We start from the raw sequence: 16,344 nt of genomic DNA, 5'->3' as shown, positions 1-16,344 counted from the left end.
AAAAGCATTGCAGACCCCCGAGTGTTATTTAATTTCTACATTTTGAGATGATTGAAAATGAACATGATTGAAATATGAAAGTCGTATTTTTTAAAACTTTCATTTTGCAAAGGTTAATTGACAAGCAGTTTGAGCAGAGGGAATGAGCTGCAAGTAAGTTTCCAATTACCAGAACTGGGACATAGACTTGGGAGAATGTATGAAATATATAAATCTTGAAATGCTAACAGAACTTCCATTTACTAGGCTGAGGAATGAGCAGCATAGATTTGAAGACATTATGGCCCACTTTATAAAGCTATAACTATCTATATAAAGATAAAATAAATATCTTGATTTTAATTTCAGAAAGATATTCTTTAAAATTTTTCCATAGGAATCATCATTGACTAATAAAATGAGACTCCTTGTTCTATTAACGAAAACATTTGGGTACGGTAGCATGCGAATCTCTATATATTCATATATAGACACAGATATGTAAATTCGCTGCCAAATAGATTAGCAAAATGCTAGTAGTATGGCAGTCTGGGGGAGAGTCTATCTTGTTGCAATTTTTGAATTTCTCAATCCATCAGTTAAATGTAGATTCAGGGCACAGACTCATAGTTCCTTGTCAAATAAATTATGTCTTACATCAAAGACCACACAGATTCCTACTTAACAAAACAGGAGAATGTCTGAATAGACCATAAATGTGAAATATGAAAGAGAGCAAAATGAGACAGCCAATAAAATAAAAGATTTGTTAGTCAGCTAAAAACTATCTACAAAATGGTACTACCGACAATCAGAACTGGTAATTAAAGAAATATTCTTTTAAACTGATGCTAATTTTTTTTCCATGAGAAATGAGTTCTGGTGATAATGCAAAATGGTAAAATTGCTATGCATAAAAAGTTTTTAATTGGATAGCAAAGACTGAGATGGTGCATGTATCTTTTCTGTGTGGGTATTGAAATGCCATGTACATGTAATAGGAGAAAAGAACAAGAAATGTGCCAGGTCTTTAAGAAATAAGCCAGGTATTAAACTATTATATAGGGGCGCCTGGGTGGCACAGCGGTTAAGCGTCTGCCTTCGGCTCAGGGCGTGATCCCGGCGTTCTGGGATCGAGCCCCACATCAGGCTCCTCCGCTATGAGCCTGCTTCTTCCTCTCCCACTCCCCCTGCTTGTGTTCCCTCTCTCGCTGGCTGTCTCTATCTCTGTCGAATAAATAAATAAAATCTTTAAAAAAAATTAAAAAAAACTATTATATAGTTGTAAACTCATGGGTCAATAATATTTGTTTTATCAACTTGACATTTTTCCCTTTCCAAGTAATTTATAGCAATTAATTCTTATTTGTAGATATGTTTTCTACTTTGGTTTTCCCCCAAAGTTGGCATTGAAAAACCTGTTCTCATATAGAAGCTACTACTAAAGATGTTATTTGGTGTAATGATTTTGGTAAAACGAAATTGTCAGCAGTCCTTAGATCAGAGCTATCTTGAAATTTGACAGACTGTAATGAATTATGAGATAAATACATTATTTGGGGCATCTGGGTGGCTCAGTCAGTTAAGCGTCTGCCTTCAGCTCAGGTCACCATCCTGGAGACACAGGATCCAACCCCATGTCAGGCTCCCTGTGCCCCTCCCTTCCCACCACCTCACCACTAGTGTGCGTGCACACACACTCTCTCTCTCTTTCTCTTTCTCTCTCAAATAAATAAATAAGATAAATACATTACTTTTAACTTTTCTTTAAAGAGTTTCACTACAACAAACCATAAGAGACTCTTAATCATAGGAAACAAACTGAGGGTTGCTGGAGGGGAGGGAGGTGGGAGATGGGGTAACTGGATGATACACTATATGTTAATTAACTGAATTTAATTTTTTTTAAAGTTAAGAAAAATAAAAATTCATACATAAAAAAAGAGCTTTGCTACAATATTGAATTTCTTAGATATGTCTGACTTTCAAAGGGTTTCACAGGATTTGGCTTAACAGTTACACGAGATAGTGCAGAGAAAGTGCTTCGCACAGTACCTGGCACGTGGGAAGCGCTCAGGAAAGAAGGGGCTCTATACAAGTGGGTGAACTCAATATGTACTTCTGAGAAATGAGTGTCTCTTTCGTCCAGGGCTCCATCACGTGCGTATTCATTTGCTAGGGCTGCTATAACGAAATACGACAGAAGAAGTGACTTCAGCAACAGGAATGTATTTTCTTACAGTTCTGGAAGCTGGAAGTCAAAGCCCTAGGTGTTAGGTGCGCCTGGGTGGCTCAGTCGTTAAGCGTCTGCCTTCGGCTCAGGTTGGGTCCTGGGATCAAGCCCCATGTCAGGCTCCCTGCCAAGCACTCTCCCACTTCCCCTGCTTGTGTTCTCTCTCTCGCTGTCTCTGTCAAATAAATTTAAAAAATCTTAAAAAAAAAAAAAAAAAAGATCTAGGTGTTAGCAAGATTGGTTTCTCCTGAGGCCTCCCTGGGCTTGGCTTCGAGATGGCCTCTTTCCTGCCCTGTCCTCACATTATGTTTCCTCTGTGCACTGGCATCCCTGCTGTCTGTGTGTGATTTTCGCTTCTTTTAAGGACACCAGTCAGATTGGATTAGGACTGATCCTAAAGGCCTCATTTTCACTTAATCACCACTTTAAAGGCACTATCTCCAAATGCAGTTGTGTTCTGAGGCACTGAGGGTTAGGGGTTCACCCTATGGATTTGTAGAGAACGCAGTTCAGTCCCTAACAACATGGTAAGATCGATGTAGACAGCTCCCAACACTGGAGGAAGCTGTTGGGATCCAAGGTGCCCAGAGAGGTGGGAGTACTAGCAAGCAAGTAGAGAGCACAAGGGCTGGGTGGGGGCCTTCCAGCACCTTCTCTTGCACGTCCTTCCTGTCCTGGTACCATTTGCCTTCTCTCCTGCACCACATCTGTGCATCTTTGCATTTTTTCTGCATCAGCATCAAAGCATATGGGCCGTGAGTCAGATGCTCATTTCCTTAAATGAGTACTTCGTGAAAGTGAGTAAAAGGCTTAGCACTCTGAAGAGCTGCCCTGTCCCCCCACCCCAGAGAACTTAAATATACCTAAAGAAGTTCTGGTTAATTGAATGGGGGAGGGGGGTGAGTAGGGAAGATTCCCCACCATGGTTTAAACCACCTGCTCAGGATTCTTTATTCTCCCCACTTGCTTCCTTTTTTTTTTTTTTTTTTTTTTTTTTGCTGGTGGCTCTGTGCTCCTGTGAATGAAGAGAAATCAAGTCATGGGGCAAGGGGGGTAGGTGGTAATTCCAAATAAGGATTGGGGGGCAGTGAGTCTATGGGTGGAGAAGTGAAATGGGGGAAGGGAAGGGCAGGGAGTGCCCTCTATTTAAAGGGACCTGAAGAAACTCAAAAAACGGATGCTTGTCTTAGCACAAGCACGGTTCTTTTATCCTTGTCGTTTCACCCTGTGCAAATAGTAACTGCAATTTATGAGACTGTATTAATGTGCTATTCAGGAAAGAGTCCCCTTTCCTTAACAGGGTGTTAGTGTGAAGAAACACTGTCATGGCGTAAAATCACTTCCGTAGAATATGTAATTAGCTACAGCATGAACCTTAAGGAGAAGGAGGAAACAGACGTCTCTTCCCTGTTTGCCTTCTCTCCGAGTTACAGGAAGGAGGGGGTGTGAATCTGAGAGTGTCTGTAATTTAAGCCCTGGCATAATGCCTAGCACAGTGCTCTACACTGTGTTCAATAAATAGATGTTGTCAACTGACAGCCCCGTTGTAGAGTAACAGTTGTTTCTTTAGCCAAATTCACTGTATCTGCAGAGTTCCATTGTTCTTTGGGGCTCTCTCTTCCTTAAAATGATGGATTGCCAAGTAATAAAAATGTTTTCACCTCTATCTCCACTTCTCTCACCCCCTTAAGTTCTTCTTCTATTGCCAGTTCCACATCAGCTGACCCATTCACCCATCTCTCATTGGCTTCCTGGTACCCAGCAGCTCAGAGCCATTCTGGTTCTAAAATATTGGCAAATCTAAGACTATACTTTCAGGGATCATTTCTATAGTTTGTTACTAAAATATTGGCAAATCTTTCATTATAATCGTTGAGGTTTGTCAATTAGAGGAAATGCGGATTATGTTTTAATTGTTCAGAAATAATAGCATTCTGACTGGCGTGAGCCAGGAAAGTCTCCCCTGAGCAAAGAGCCCCAGTTGTGAAAAATTAAGAGGCAAACTCAGCCATAAAACCAGGAAGCTGAGAGTGGTAGAACAGCCTAACTGAGGGGTTACCATCTTTTTTTGCCTAAATCAGAAGAGGTTATTTAGTCTTTAAAAGCACCTAGAAAATTAATGGTTTGGGCAAATAACACCTTTATCTAAAAAGGAAATGAGTGGTTTCTCTTCTCTCTATATATACTATTGATTATCCTGGAGCTTTCTATGAGCCACATTCCTCTCCATCTTCCAGTCAGAACCTAAATTACATGCAGCACCTGAGGAAAAGGTACTCAAAGAATCACAAGTTAACATTTGTCTTCTCTGCATGAATATTCTTCGAGCTAGAACCAGGAAGATAATACACCGAAAGTTTATTGAAAAACTTTGCAGCTCAGAATCCAATTTAATTAATGAGATGTGACCTGTGTGACCATTGCATAAATATACCACATCTTCTCTACTCATTCATCTATTGCTGAACGTTTAGGTAGCTCTCATAAATACTTGGAAGAGTGCTGACCACACTGACTCCATGTTTGGCCCTCCATCTCGTTCACGCCCCAGCAGTGACTTCCGTCAAGGCTATGAGTTCCAGGCCCCCTGGAAGTTAGTGTGGGCCCTGATGGGAAAGTGGAAGGCGTCTTCTGACCGTCCCTAAAGTGGTGCACAGGAGGAACCAGTTTAGATAACTAGTAGAGAAAACCGGCACACAGACGGGTCTACTTTAGAAAACTAGGAGAGAGCCTCTGGCGCACGCATGGCCCCGCCTTACATAACCACCCTGTGATGTCACCACCATGCGCCTCACTTCATAAAACCTGGCCATTACGGTCCAGACTGGGTGGAGAAAGGCTCGGAGAATCCCTGTAGGAGCACGGTCCCCACACGCCTGGATCGTCGCCAGACGCCTCTGTCAGTAAGTTACCCTTAATAAAACTCTGTGTAGACAGTGTGGAGCGGTTTGGCTTCATTCCTCAGTCTAAAGTGGCTTCTCCGTCTGGAGGAGATTTTACTGACGCTCCTCCACCTTCTAACTATAATGGCGCAATTAACATAGGGGTGCGGATAGCTTTTCAAATTAATGTTTTTGTTTTCTTCACGTGTAAGTCCCGAGAGTAGAATTACCGGATCATATGGTATTTCTATTTATTATTATTATTTTTAAGAACCTCCACACCGTTTTCCAGAGCGGCCACACCAATTCGTAGTCCCACCAACAGTGCGCAAGTGTTGCCTTTTCCCCACGAGGATCCTCGCCAAAACGTTTACTTATTGTCTTTTTTATTTTAGCCATTCTGACAGATGTGAGGGGTATGTGGTTTTGATGCGCATTTCCCTGGTGATGAGTGATGTCGAGCATCTTTTCATGCGTCTGATGGCCGTCTTTGTGTCTTCTTTGGAAAAATGTCTATTCAGATCCTCTGCCCTTTTTTAAATCATATATTTTTTTTGGTGTTGAGGTGTATGAGTTTTTATATATTTTGGATATTAACCCCTTTTCAGAAATATTTGCAGATATCTTTTCCCATGTAGTAGGTTACCTTTTTGCTTCATTGATGGTTTCCTTTGCTGTGGAAGTCTTTTTACTTTGATGTAGTCCTATTTATTTTTGCTCTTGTTTCCCTTGCCTGGGAAGATAAATCCCCCCAGAAATATTGCTAAGGTTGGTGTTCAACATATTACTGCCTATGTTTTCTTTCAGAAGTTTTATGGTTTCACATCTCACATTAGGTCTTTAATTCATTTTGAGTTTGTTTTTGTGGATGATTTGTGAAAGTGCTCCAATTTCATTCTTTTGCATGTAGCAGTCTGGTTTTCCTAACGCAATTTATTGAAGAGACCGTCTTTTACCCATTGTGTATTCTTGCCTCCTTTGTCATAGATTAACTGATGGTATAAGTATGGGTTTCTGGGCTCTCTATTCTGTTCCATTGATTTGTGTGTCTATTTTTGTGCTAATACCATACTGTTTGATTACCATAGCTTTGTAGTATAGTTTGAAATCTGGGATTGTGATACCTCCAGTTTTGTTCTTCTTTCTCAAGATTGCTTTGTCTGTTCGGGGTCATTGGTGGTTCCATACAAATCTAAGTATTACTCTAGTTCTGTGAGAAATACTACTGGTATTGATAGAGATTGCATTGAAGCTGTAGATTGCTTTGGGTAGTATGGACATTTTAACAATATTAATTTTTCCAATCCATGAGCATGGTATATTTTCCCTTTTGTGTGTGTGTGTTGTCTTTGATTACTTTCATCAATGTCTTATAGTTTTCAGAGTACATGTCTTTCACCTCCTTAGTTAAATTTATTCCAAGACATTTTATTCTTTTTGATACAATTATAAATAGGATTGTTTCTTTATTTTGTTTGCTGCTTTGTTATTAGTGTGTCGAAACAGAACAGATTTCTGTATATTAATTTTATATCTTGAAACTTTACTGAATTCGTTTATTCTAATATATTTTTGATTAAGTCTTTAGGGTTTTCTATGTATAATATCATGTCATCTGCAAATAGTGACAGTTTTCCTCTTTTGTTACCAATTTGGATGCCTTCTCTGTCTGATTGTATTGTTGTGGCTAGGACTTCCAGTACTATGTTGAATAAAACTAGTGAGAGTAGAGCAGTATCTTTGTCTTGTTCCTGATCTTGGAGGAAAAGCTTCCAGCTTTTCACCATTGAATATGCTATAGCTATGAATTAATCATACTCTTTTTTTAGCAGTAATTCTACATTAAATAAATGAAAATATGGTTACCTTATTTGTCAAAGTATTGAAGCCTATACTTGGAAACTCATGGGATGTAAAATGTCCTAAAATCAATAGGTTATGAATATTTTGGCAGCAATATTTAAGAATCCAGTGTACAAATTTTTACTTCCTACACCAATAAGAAGGATTTACAATTTTATTTGACTAAAAAACAAGATTATAGATGATCTCTTTGTAGGATGAGGCAGCACATAAATAAAACAAAATAAATAGGTTATGGAGATTTCTTTAGAAATCTCCCTTCTAATTTACTTTAACAAAATAAGGTTTGAACTTTTTCCCTTTACAAATATTTTACTAAGAAATATGATGTGTGTAGCTTTTATTTCCAACAATTTATCTCCAGACCTTCCAGCATTACTTACAAAGAAAAACCACAAATACCCATTTTTTGTACAGAGTGAGTTTCATCTTTACATACCTCGCCTTTATTTTTCAATGGAATGAGAATGAATGATGGACTTCCCAATTTTGCGAAGTCCAAATCACTTCTTAATCTGTGATAAACTAACCCAAAAACACATTTAAATCTTTTATCCTATCCCCCAAGTGGAAGCCAAATGGCTGACATTACATTGTCATGGTGATTATCTCTGATAAAGTGTTTAAGTGAGTTAAACTACTATTCATGTGACTTTATTTTGAAAGCTTCAGCGAACACCTATTTTTGAAATATTGAAAGCTTCAGTAAGCACACGTGTAACTTGAGTTACATTTAAAAGGATGGAGAAGAGAGGGCCTGAATCAAGCCCAGTCACTGCAGAGTGTGAGTTTCAGAGCTGGAAAGAAGGACTGGAGAAGATGTCTCTCCTTCTCCTGGGCCCCACCAACCCCGTGCTCACTGGCACCTCTGTGCAAGCACACAGCTGCTGAAGCCCATCAGCCTTTATTTCACTGCTAGGCAAGCTCACTGAGGAGGGGGTATCTTAGTCCTTTTGTTATACAGTTGCCTAACTTGTCTTTTCAAATATGTTCAATAAATTGTGGGTGAATAAATAACATGGCTCAATCCCCTCTTGTTACAGACAATAAAAAAAAAACCAACAGAAGGATGATGACTTGTGTTAGGGTCAGTTGATTAGAAGGGAGACCCAATAAAACCCCAAATCTTTCAGTGTTCATGCTGTGGAAATCTCAGCCAGCAAGTCGAACCAAAAGTAGGACCAAAGTGCAGAAAATGGGTTGAATGTAGGTTGTGGCTCATGATAACTGATGTTACTGCTTTTTATGAAGATGTTGCCCTTTATATTATCAAAATAATTTATTATCTTACTCCACGGAGACATCTTACATGGAAGTCCGGTGATTTAGAGCACGGCGGATTCAAATTCCAGCTGTGTGGCCTTGCTCAGTTCCTTGGTCTGATCTTCAGATGAATGTTCTCTGTATGTGGATGGACAAGTTGCTACCTCTTAGTCGTTACAAGGACCAGACAGTGTAAAACACGTAAGAGCAGAGAGCTCAGGGCCCATCACATGCTTGTCAACACAGCCATCATTTAAAGTGCTTTGTAGGGCTTCATTAAACCCTTGAATGAATGAGAAAAACAGATCCCACTCAAAATTTGTTTAAAACATGTATACCTATTAATGTAGATCTTAGCTCATGCGCATTTGTGTTTTTAAATATTTATATATGTACAGTATATATACAGAAAGGGAAAGAATTCCGGAAAAAAGTACAAAACATTAAGATGGTTATTTCTGGGTAGTGGAATTTTTATCTGTATTTGCATATATATTCTACAATAAGCATGAATAATTGTGTAAAGTAAATTTAATATATTTTTAAACATGAATATTGACTTTTATCTGGTTTAAAATCTTTAAGATAAGTCCTAAAATTACTGTACTTTAACACATGAGCTATGGATAATGCCAAAGTTATGGGAATTTTCCTCCCAAATGCTGCTGCGGTTCTTGTTTTTCATTATTTTTATAGTTATTTATTACTTCTACTAATACCATGTGTCAGGTACTATTCCAAGTGCTTTATAAATATCAACTTAAGAAAGAGCAATAATACCCTAACTGGGGAGAAGAGAAGCTCCGGGTAGGGACAAGACATATCTAGATTAAAAGGATAGTCTAAGTTCAGGCTTTTAAATCAAGATTAATGAAAAATACAGGGCAAACACAAAATTCCTGCAGCTATTTTATTCGTATGTGTATGACTGGCCACAAAAAATGATCTGGCTAAGTATATTCTGCTAAGAAATGAATAATTATTTTCTAAATAATTTGGACATGGTTTTATAAGGCATCATTTTACAGGGAAATCACCCAAAACTATGTAAACTACATAATAGACACCTAACATACACTATTTTTCTCTCTAACCAAAGCTACAAATTGTTATTCTCTTAAGTGAAATTCAAGTATGTAATTACAAACATAATAATAAGATTGAAAAGCAGTTCTCATTATCTCCCCTATCTAACTCTTCTCCACATGCACAAGGTCCCCTATGAAGCCAGCAGGCAAGACTGGGTAGCTGTGAGGTCACAGAGGGGGCACAGCAGTGGGTAAGGCTTGGGCCGGTAGTCAATATGATATACCTCTGGAATCCGTATAATCACCCTGAGTAACGCGGGCACATCATGGTAATATATGATGGGCTATCATTTTCCCTTGCTGTTCTTTATGTAGCTGTGATGACCATAACTCAACAACAAATTTGTCATAGAATCTTCAAAGAAGGGGGGGAAAAATCAACGAGCTTGCATACGTCTGTTCTGGGAACATATGATTTTGTTCTAATATAAATCCAAATATATTCACAACCATATTTGCTTCATGTGTAGGAATGGCTCCTCTTAAATATCAGTGCTCCAAAGGCACCAAATTTGCCACTGCTGTCCCCTGAATGTCACGCGATAGAAAGACTGCCTTGGCAGAGTAAAGCTGAAAACCTCTTGGCAACAGGGAGAACCATCATTAGTCTTCCTGAGCTGGACGCTGCCTAGAGGCCCCTGCGAGAGTCACTGGCCGCAGCCCCACCTGGGAGAGACTAATCGTTTTCCAACCGGCTCTAACATTCATTTAGCACCAGAAGATGTGTTCATGTTTGAAGTTTTAAACTCTAAGCGTTTTTGATGAATGAAACAACTGAGCCAGCCTTATCTTTCCTAATTCTTCCCTTCCTGACACACCTGGACCAGCTCTGGTACAAGCCTCATCTGGGCCGTGGCCAACGGCTGCGCCCATAACTATGTTCACATTGAAAAGAAGGCAGCAGAGAATGATGAAAGCATCTCCTTCTGGGGGTAAAACAAAGGAGCTCTTCCAACACCATATGAGAAAGCAGAAGTCCTGAGAGCGTTTTTCTTAAATTTCTTTAGAAATCTCACGTACACCTGCTAGAAGGTCTGTCAAAGTTCAAAGATCTCTGAGTCCACAGAAGGGAGGGGCTCTGAAAAAAAGAACAATGATAAACAGAAAATACGAGCTGAATGGGTGTTCAGAATTCACAGCACCTGATACCCACCCCTCCACCCCATTACTGATAAGGAAATAGAGGTCTAGAAAAGGATCCTGGGTCAGGCAGTGAGCTTTGGGCAGAGCCAGGATTTGGAACATACTCAGCTTCTGTTGTGGCTTGCTGCTATTCCAGGACTCAACTTGCAGACTCCTAGCTCAGTGCTCCTTCTATAATGTGCTGTGTTACAATAGGGAACTGGGAGCCATTGAGAGTTTGTTCAGCAAAGAAATGACCTGTTCATCTTTGTTTTAGAAGACTGATTGGGTAGTCCCATATGTAAACTGGATTAGAAGACTAGCATCAGTCCAGCATCGCCTTAGTCCCAGGAAGATGGGAATGGGAACCGAGGGAATGGAGTGGAAGGGGCCAGATGCACAGGCTCTGTCAAACCTGCCTGTCTTGTCTGCAGAGCGCATGAAACCTGAGCCCATCTTATGCCCCGTCCCTGATTCAGGGCCTAGTCCTTGACAAAAGCGACACGGTAACTGCTGTGAAATGAACAGGGTAATCAGAGGTAGAAAAGATAGGAACCAGTGACTGACTGGAGAAAAGGAAGGCAAGGAGTAAGAGATGAGCTCTCAGTTTGTGGTTACATAGCTGAGAGAATGTAGTGGAAATTGGAGGAGAAATTGGTAACGGGAGCGTCAGGGAGAAAATGGTAGTATTGTGGTCACCCAGGGTAGACCTGGACAGAGCTTTCTTGAATCGCTGACCTAGAAGTGATTGGTGAAGCCCTAGGATAGCCGAGAGCGGCCTGGAATTACAGAAGCAGAAAAGGGCTGAAGCCATCAGTGGGGAGAATCCGTACCCGCAGGGCGCCCCGGCTGTAGCTTTTTAGACTCCTAGTTCTCCACACAGGTTGGTAGAGCCAGGGTGCTGGCATCTGGCAAAAACAAGAGGGCATATCTTCAGACCCAATCTCAATGTCCGTGTGATATTTTCAAGCAAGAAGACCCAAATGTGTGCTTATGGTACAAGCGAAAAAATTTCAGCTTGAACTTTGAACTTGTCCAGAAGTTTACAATCAAGAAACCTTAAAAAGCTTCTATTAGAATTTGTAGGGGGCCCGGGTGGCTCAGTCAGTTTTAAGCATCTGCCTTTGGCTCAGGTCATGATCCTGGGGTCCTGGGATTGAGCCCCACATCCGGGCTTCCTGCTCAGCGGAGAGCCTGCTTCTCCCTCTCCCTCTTCCTCCTCCCCATGCTTGTCCTCTTTCTCTCTCAAAATCTTTTTTAAAAAAGGATTTGAATAAATCTTGAGTCTCTTTGTGAAGAAATATTTAAATTTTGGAGTACTTGCCAGTTCAGGGGGCGGGGGCAGCATGATGATCTCTGCAGAGATTGGGCCGGTTGGCAGACAAGCCCTGACAGCGCATGCCCGCCCCCACCCCTCTAGGAATAGTTGTATATGTACGCGTCCTTCCTGAGGGAGCCCTGGGCTGTAGTCAGCTGTGCATGCACTTGCTGTGGCCCCAGCAGCCTCTTCAGGTGCACCCTACAGCTTTTCTGCAACTTCTATCCACCTGCCCAATGAAACAGAGGCCAGACTTTTGAAATGAGTCTTTTATATTCATGTTATTACTTTTTAAGGTAGTAGAATCCTAGAACCATAAAAATCAAAATTCATAGACTGTTCTGTCTGAACATGACCTTAGAAATGAGCTAGTTAAAGCCCCTTGAGGAAACTGGGAACCAAGTCTGATCTTCCCTCCAGGGACAGAAGGGCTAGGTTTTTAGCCATGGTTGACATTCTAGGATCTGAGGCTGAAAGTGAGGCTGAGTGTGGACCTGGTCTTCCTGCTGTAGAATGTGTGGTCAAGAGGATGGCATGGGGCAAAAGGGCTTGAGAACCACATTCTCACGGCTGTCAGAGCAAGAGCAAGAGCAAACGTTCCAAACAGGAAGTGGGACCTGGAGAAGCGAAAGAAGGCAACTGGACAGTCAGTGGGGGTATGGAGAGGTAGGGATGGTGCTTATAGATTTTTGTGGGTGAGGGCTTCTCCCCACAGTAAGCTGGTTCTGCCGTGAGGGCTATCCCTTGAAGATAGATTTCTCCAACGCTCTTACGGTACTAGAGTTAATTCCCATCACTGGTGGAAATAAGAGTTTGGGCATAAAAGGGAAGAATACAGTACAATCCCAAGCATTAGCTAAGTATACGGAATGAAACTATGTGACTATTATAAAGAATAATAATATTAATTTGCCAAAAAGAAAATTGTATGTAACAACTTCTGTTGTATATATAAAAGTACCTAGCTTTCTTTTTTCTGTTTGCTCACTGACGTCTCTACCCACCTGTTTAAAAAAAAAAAAATCATTCATGTATTCATTAGCTCACTATTTACTTGGCAAATATGTATTGTTTGCCTAATGTGTGTTGGGCACTAGGTATACAATAGTTCACAAAATTGCATGGAGTTTTCAAAGAATAATGTCAATCTACACTAACATGAATTCAGCTCATTTCAGCATTTGCTCTTTCTTTTTCTAAAAGCAGTTCTACTTTCATGGGAGAAGAACTCCCCCGAGCTGGGAGTATCTGTTTTTCGGGAAAAAGAAGACAAAATCAAAAGCCTTCCATTTCTGTATCATAGGCATTTCCTGGATAGTCTTCCTCCAAGTAAACAAGAATTTATAATCTGTCCCTTAGGAGTTTTCAAAAATAGTCCCCCTGGCTTATCTTTGCTTCCAACAGGAGTTGTTACAAAGAACTCTCTATTTTTGCTGTTCAGTTTGCTTGCATTCCGATATTATTCAGGGTTTAACTCTTAAGAGTTAAGTCTTCCCAGCCTTTATCTCTACCAACTTCTTTCAACACTTAGCTAACCTGTGGATGGTGATGTGACATTCACTTATTCTCCACGTGATCTCTGGTATGGAGAACAGGCAGTATTTTCTGCAAAAGGAATTTTCTCCTAACTGAAAGGAGAAGAAAGCTAACTCCAGCTTCCTGTGGGCCAAGTCCCTTGTGAATTCTGAGAGGGAGAAAAAGGTTAATTGTGAACAGGTTCATACATGTGTCACTTACAACTCACCACTGGATCCCTTCAGTCTCACACCCTTTCAGCAGTAGGTTTAACACACTGAGACCAGACAGAAGTTTTTATTGCTCTCTTCAGTAAGACACAGGGTGAGTTTAAAGAAGGCAATCTTTAAGATTTATCCCTGTGTTCTGGAATAAGAGTTCCATAATTCCTTTAATCCATGTTGCCATCTCCCGTGGCCTTTCGCTTTACTTTGGTCTTTCAACATCTCACCTTATTTTAATAGCAATTATCAGAATCCATATACTAATTCAACCTAACAAGAACTCTAGTAGCATGAACTTGGTATGAGCATGGCGAGGCACTGGACCGGGCACTTATACTTCATAATCATACCATATTTCACAGGCAAATGAACTGTTTTCAGTAACTACAATTTATCTTTAATAGATCTCTGACAATAAATCAAAAGAGTTAATTCGATAAATTTTTCATAAGGCATTAGAGTCTTATAACATCCCTTAACACTAGCTGAAGCAGTGGGCCTGAACTTGCAGACGTACCACAGAGAGTGAACAAGATCTGTGGAGGTAAAAGCCAAATTTTAAATAGAATTCATGGGTCTTAAATTTCTTTAAACTATATTTATATCCATCCATCCATCCATCTCCACATCAGTAGATATCTGTACATAGATGCTTAAACACACTTAGTTCCTTCTAAAAATTGTCATTGATTTTTCTACTTCAAAAGGTACTACACATGCTTCATTTGTGGACATTTTGGATAAGGGCAACAGCATAACATTTCTTGAAATTTCACAAAATCTTTTATACCTATCCTATCTCTAGATAAACAAAAGAAATCTGAACATTTCAATACTTGAAAACAATATGATTCTTTACCAGCCTCAAAATAAGTCGACAGAATCATTAGTCCTTATTTCAAAAGCTTATCCAAACCCTAGGACCTCTACACACCACGTGGTTCAGCCTACATCTGAAATAGTGGCCATCTTTAAAATCATACACGTAGTACAATTTTGCAGCTCAAAGGCTTCTTAGAAATCCATTAGTTCATTACTTCTGAAATTTCCTTCCAAAAAAAATCCATGTACTTTAACATGTTAATAGATGTTTAGGGAAACAGTTTCTGTATTCAAATAAAGTTTGAAGTGTCCTCTCTGGAGGCTCATGGTGCACGTTGGCATACTAAAGTCTTGGCAGACCTATGGTTTAAAAAAAAAAAAAAACAACAACCTACTGGTATAAGGGAGTGGGGCTTTCATATTTTATTCTCTAAATATATATATTTATTACTTTATACAAAAATATATGGCATGCTAACTGAAAAAGAAATGAAGATCTAGGTCTCAGAGAAAGTGGAGGAAGGGAAGAGAAGTAGAGAAAGATCTGATCCAGTCCCAGTGAGGACTGGGATTTAGGGATTAAGAGAAATGTCTGAAGAGCATTTTTATGAAGTTTTGTGATGTGAGGTGCTGTATATCTCTTGCTGGTGTTCTTAAGAATCACATTACTTGTCAGGGCAAGGGAAGGAAGGAAGGAAAAAAGGAAAGAGGGAAGGTGAGAAGAAGGAAAGGAGGGAGAGAAGGAAGGACAGAAGGATGGAGAAAGAGAAAGGACCTGCCTAACTGTGTAAAACCTTGTGTTTCCAAACCTACTTGACTGTAGAACTCTTTATGCAAAGAGTATCTGTGAACATTGTGATGTGATGGCAAATGTTTAACAATTTTTGGGAAAGGGAGGGGCCTGATTTGTAGCATTTACCTGTTTCCATGGTGTAAATTCTCACCGGGTTATGTGACTGTCAGAATTACACAGCTAATCATTTTTATTGGTATCTAAACTCTAACTTCTAAATTCAGCGATGATTCCATGCTATCTAACATAAAATTTTAACTATGTGAACAGGAAGTATAGCACTATAGAGCTCAGTGAGAAGGAAGACCCTTGCCTCAGACATAAGACTTGATACCTTTCGGCGGCTCAGTTCCTCTGCCTGTAGATGGCATAATTTGGATTACCAATACCTCCTAACAGTAATAAAACATGCAGGTTCATTTCTTCTTAAATATTTTGAAATCCTTAGTCAGAAGAGGCTGTAAGACCATTTAAATGTCATTCTGCAGTCATTCATGTTTCATTCAAGTCTTGAAATCTTGTAGATCTGAGCCTCAAACTAGAGGTTACTCTCTCAGGTCAGAGGAAATGTCCTACTTAGAAACAAAGGAAAGTTACCTCTCATTTATTTCAGTATTTTTGTTGTTCAAACTTTTCCTCTCAAACCACAATTCACTTGCCTCATCGTATTTTCAAAAGAAGGGTTGTGTTAAGTGCTTTTAAAATATGGAATTGTTTTTTATTTATATTTACACATATTCATAAATTGATTTTGTTTGTGGAAGGTGATGTTACTTCCTTGGACTCAAAGATTAGAATACAAATTTGCTTGTATTGAGAGTCCTTATCCTTCGTGGCAGAGACATCCCTGTGAACCCTTCTATGAAAGGATTTGTTACGTAAATCCCAGGGTCTTCTCTGACCTGCTTCCACGGATCTTAGACAAGTCTCTTATAACCTTGATTTCCCTATTATAAAAAGAATGGGATAACAGTAATCTATGCTTTATGGGGTAGTTGGTCTCAACTACAGAGATTTTGAGAAGTGATCATTAAGTTTGTGAATTTCACTCTGACTTTTGGCCATTTTACATTTTGACTCTTTCACCAAAAGCTTGGTGAGAAAAAGAAGTAGAGTTACAGTTTGTTTCCTTTAATTTATCTGTAGATTGAAATCATTCAGATTCTGCTTGTGTCTCATCAGAGATGGGTGCCAAGAGTTGATGACAGTGAAGAGTTGATATCTTGTAAATAGAATAACGGA

At 39.7% G+C, this 16,344-nt stretch overlaps 1 long non-coding RNA gene and 1 pseudogene across 2 annotated transcripts in view; both read left to right on the top strand.

The window, feature by feature from the left end:
- The first annotated feature begins 4,014 nt into the window (after nt 1-4,014).
- LOC113250943 (small nucleolar RNA U3) lies at nt 4,015-4,108 on the top strand (annotated as a pseudogene).
- A 916-nt stretch (nt 4,109-5,024) lies between these two features.
- The window catches only part of LOC113250748 (uncharacterized), a 68,982-nt gene continuing 57,662 nt past the window's right edge, over nt 5,025-16,344 (top strand). For both annotated transcript variants that reach the window (XR_006408787.3, XR_003314184.4), the window contains exon 1: nt 5,025-5,115. This is a non-coding gene — a long non-coding RNA (uncharacterized LOC113250748). The remainder of the gene's footprint in view (nt 5,116-16,344) is intronic.

Source organism: Ursus arctos, unplaced genomic scaffold, assembly GCF_023065955.2.
Source record: "Ursus arctos isolate Adak ecotype North America unplaced genomic scaffold, UrsArc2.0 scaffold_1, whole genome shotgun sequence".
NCBI classification, from domain to species: Eukaryota; Metazoa; Chordata; class Mammalia; order Carnivora; family Ursidae; genus Ursus; species Ursus arctos.
Note: the sequence above shows the minus strand (reverse complement) of the source record. Positions and strands in the feature narration are given on the sequence as shown.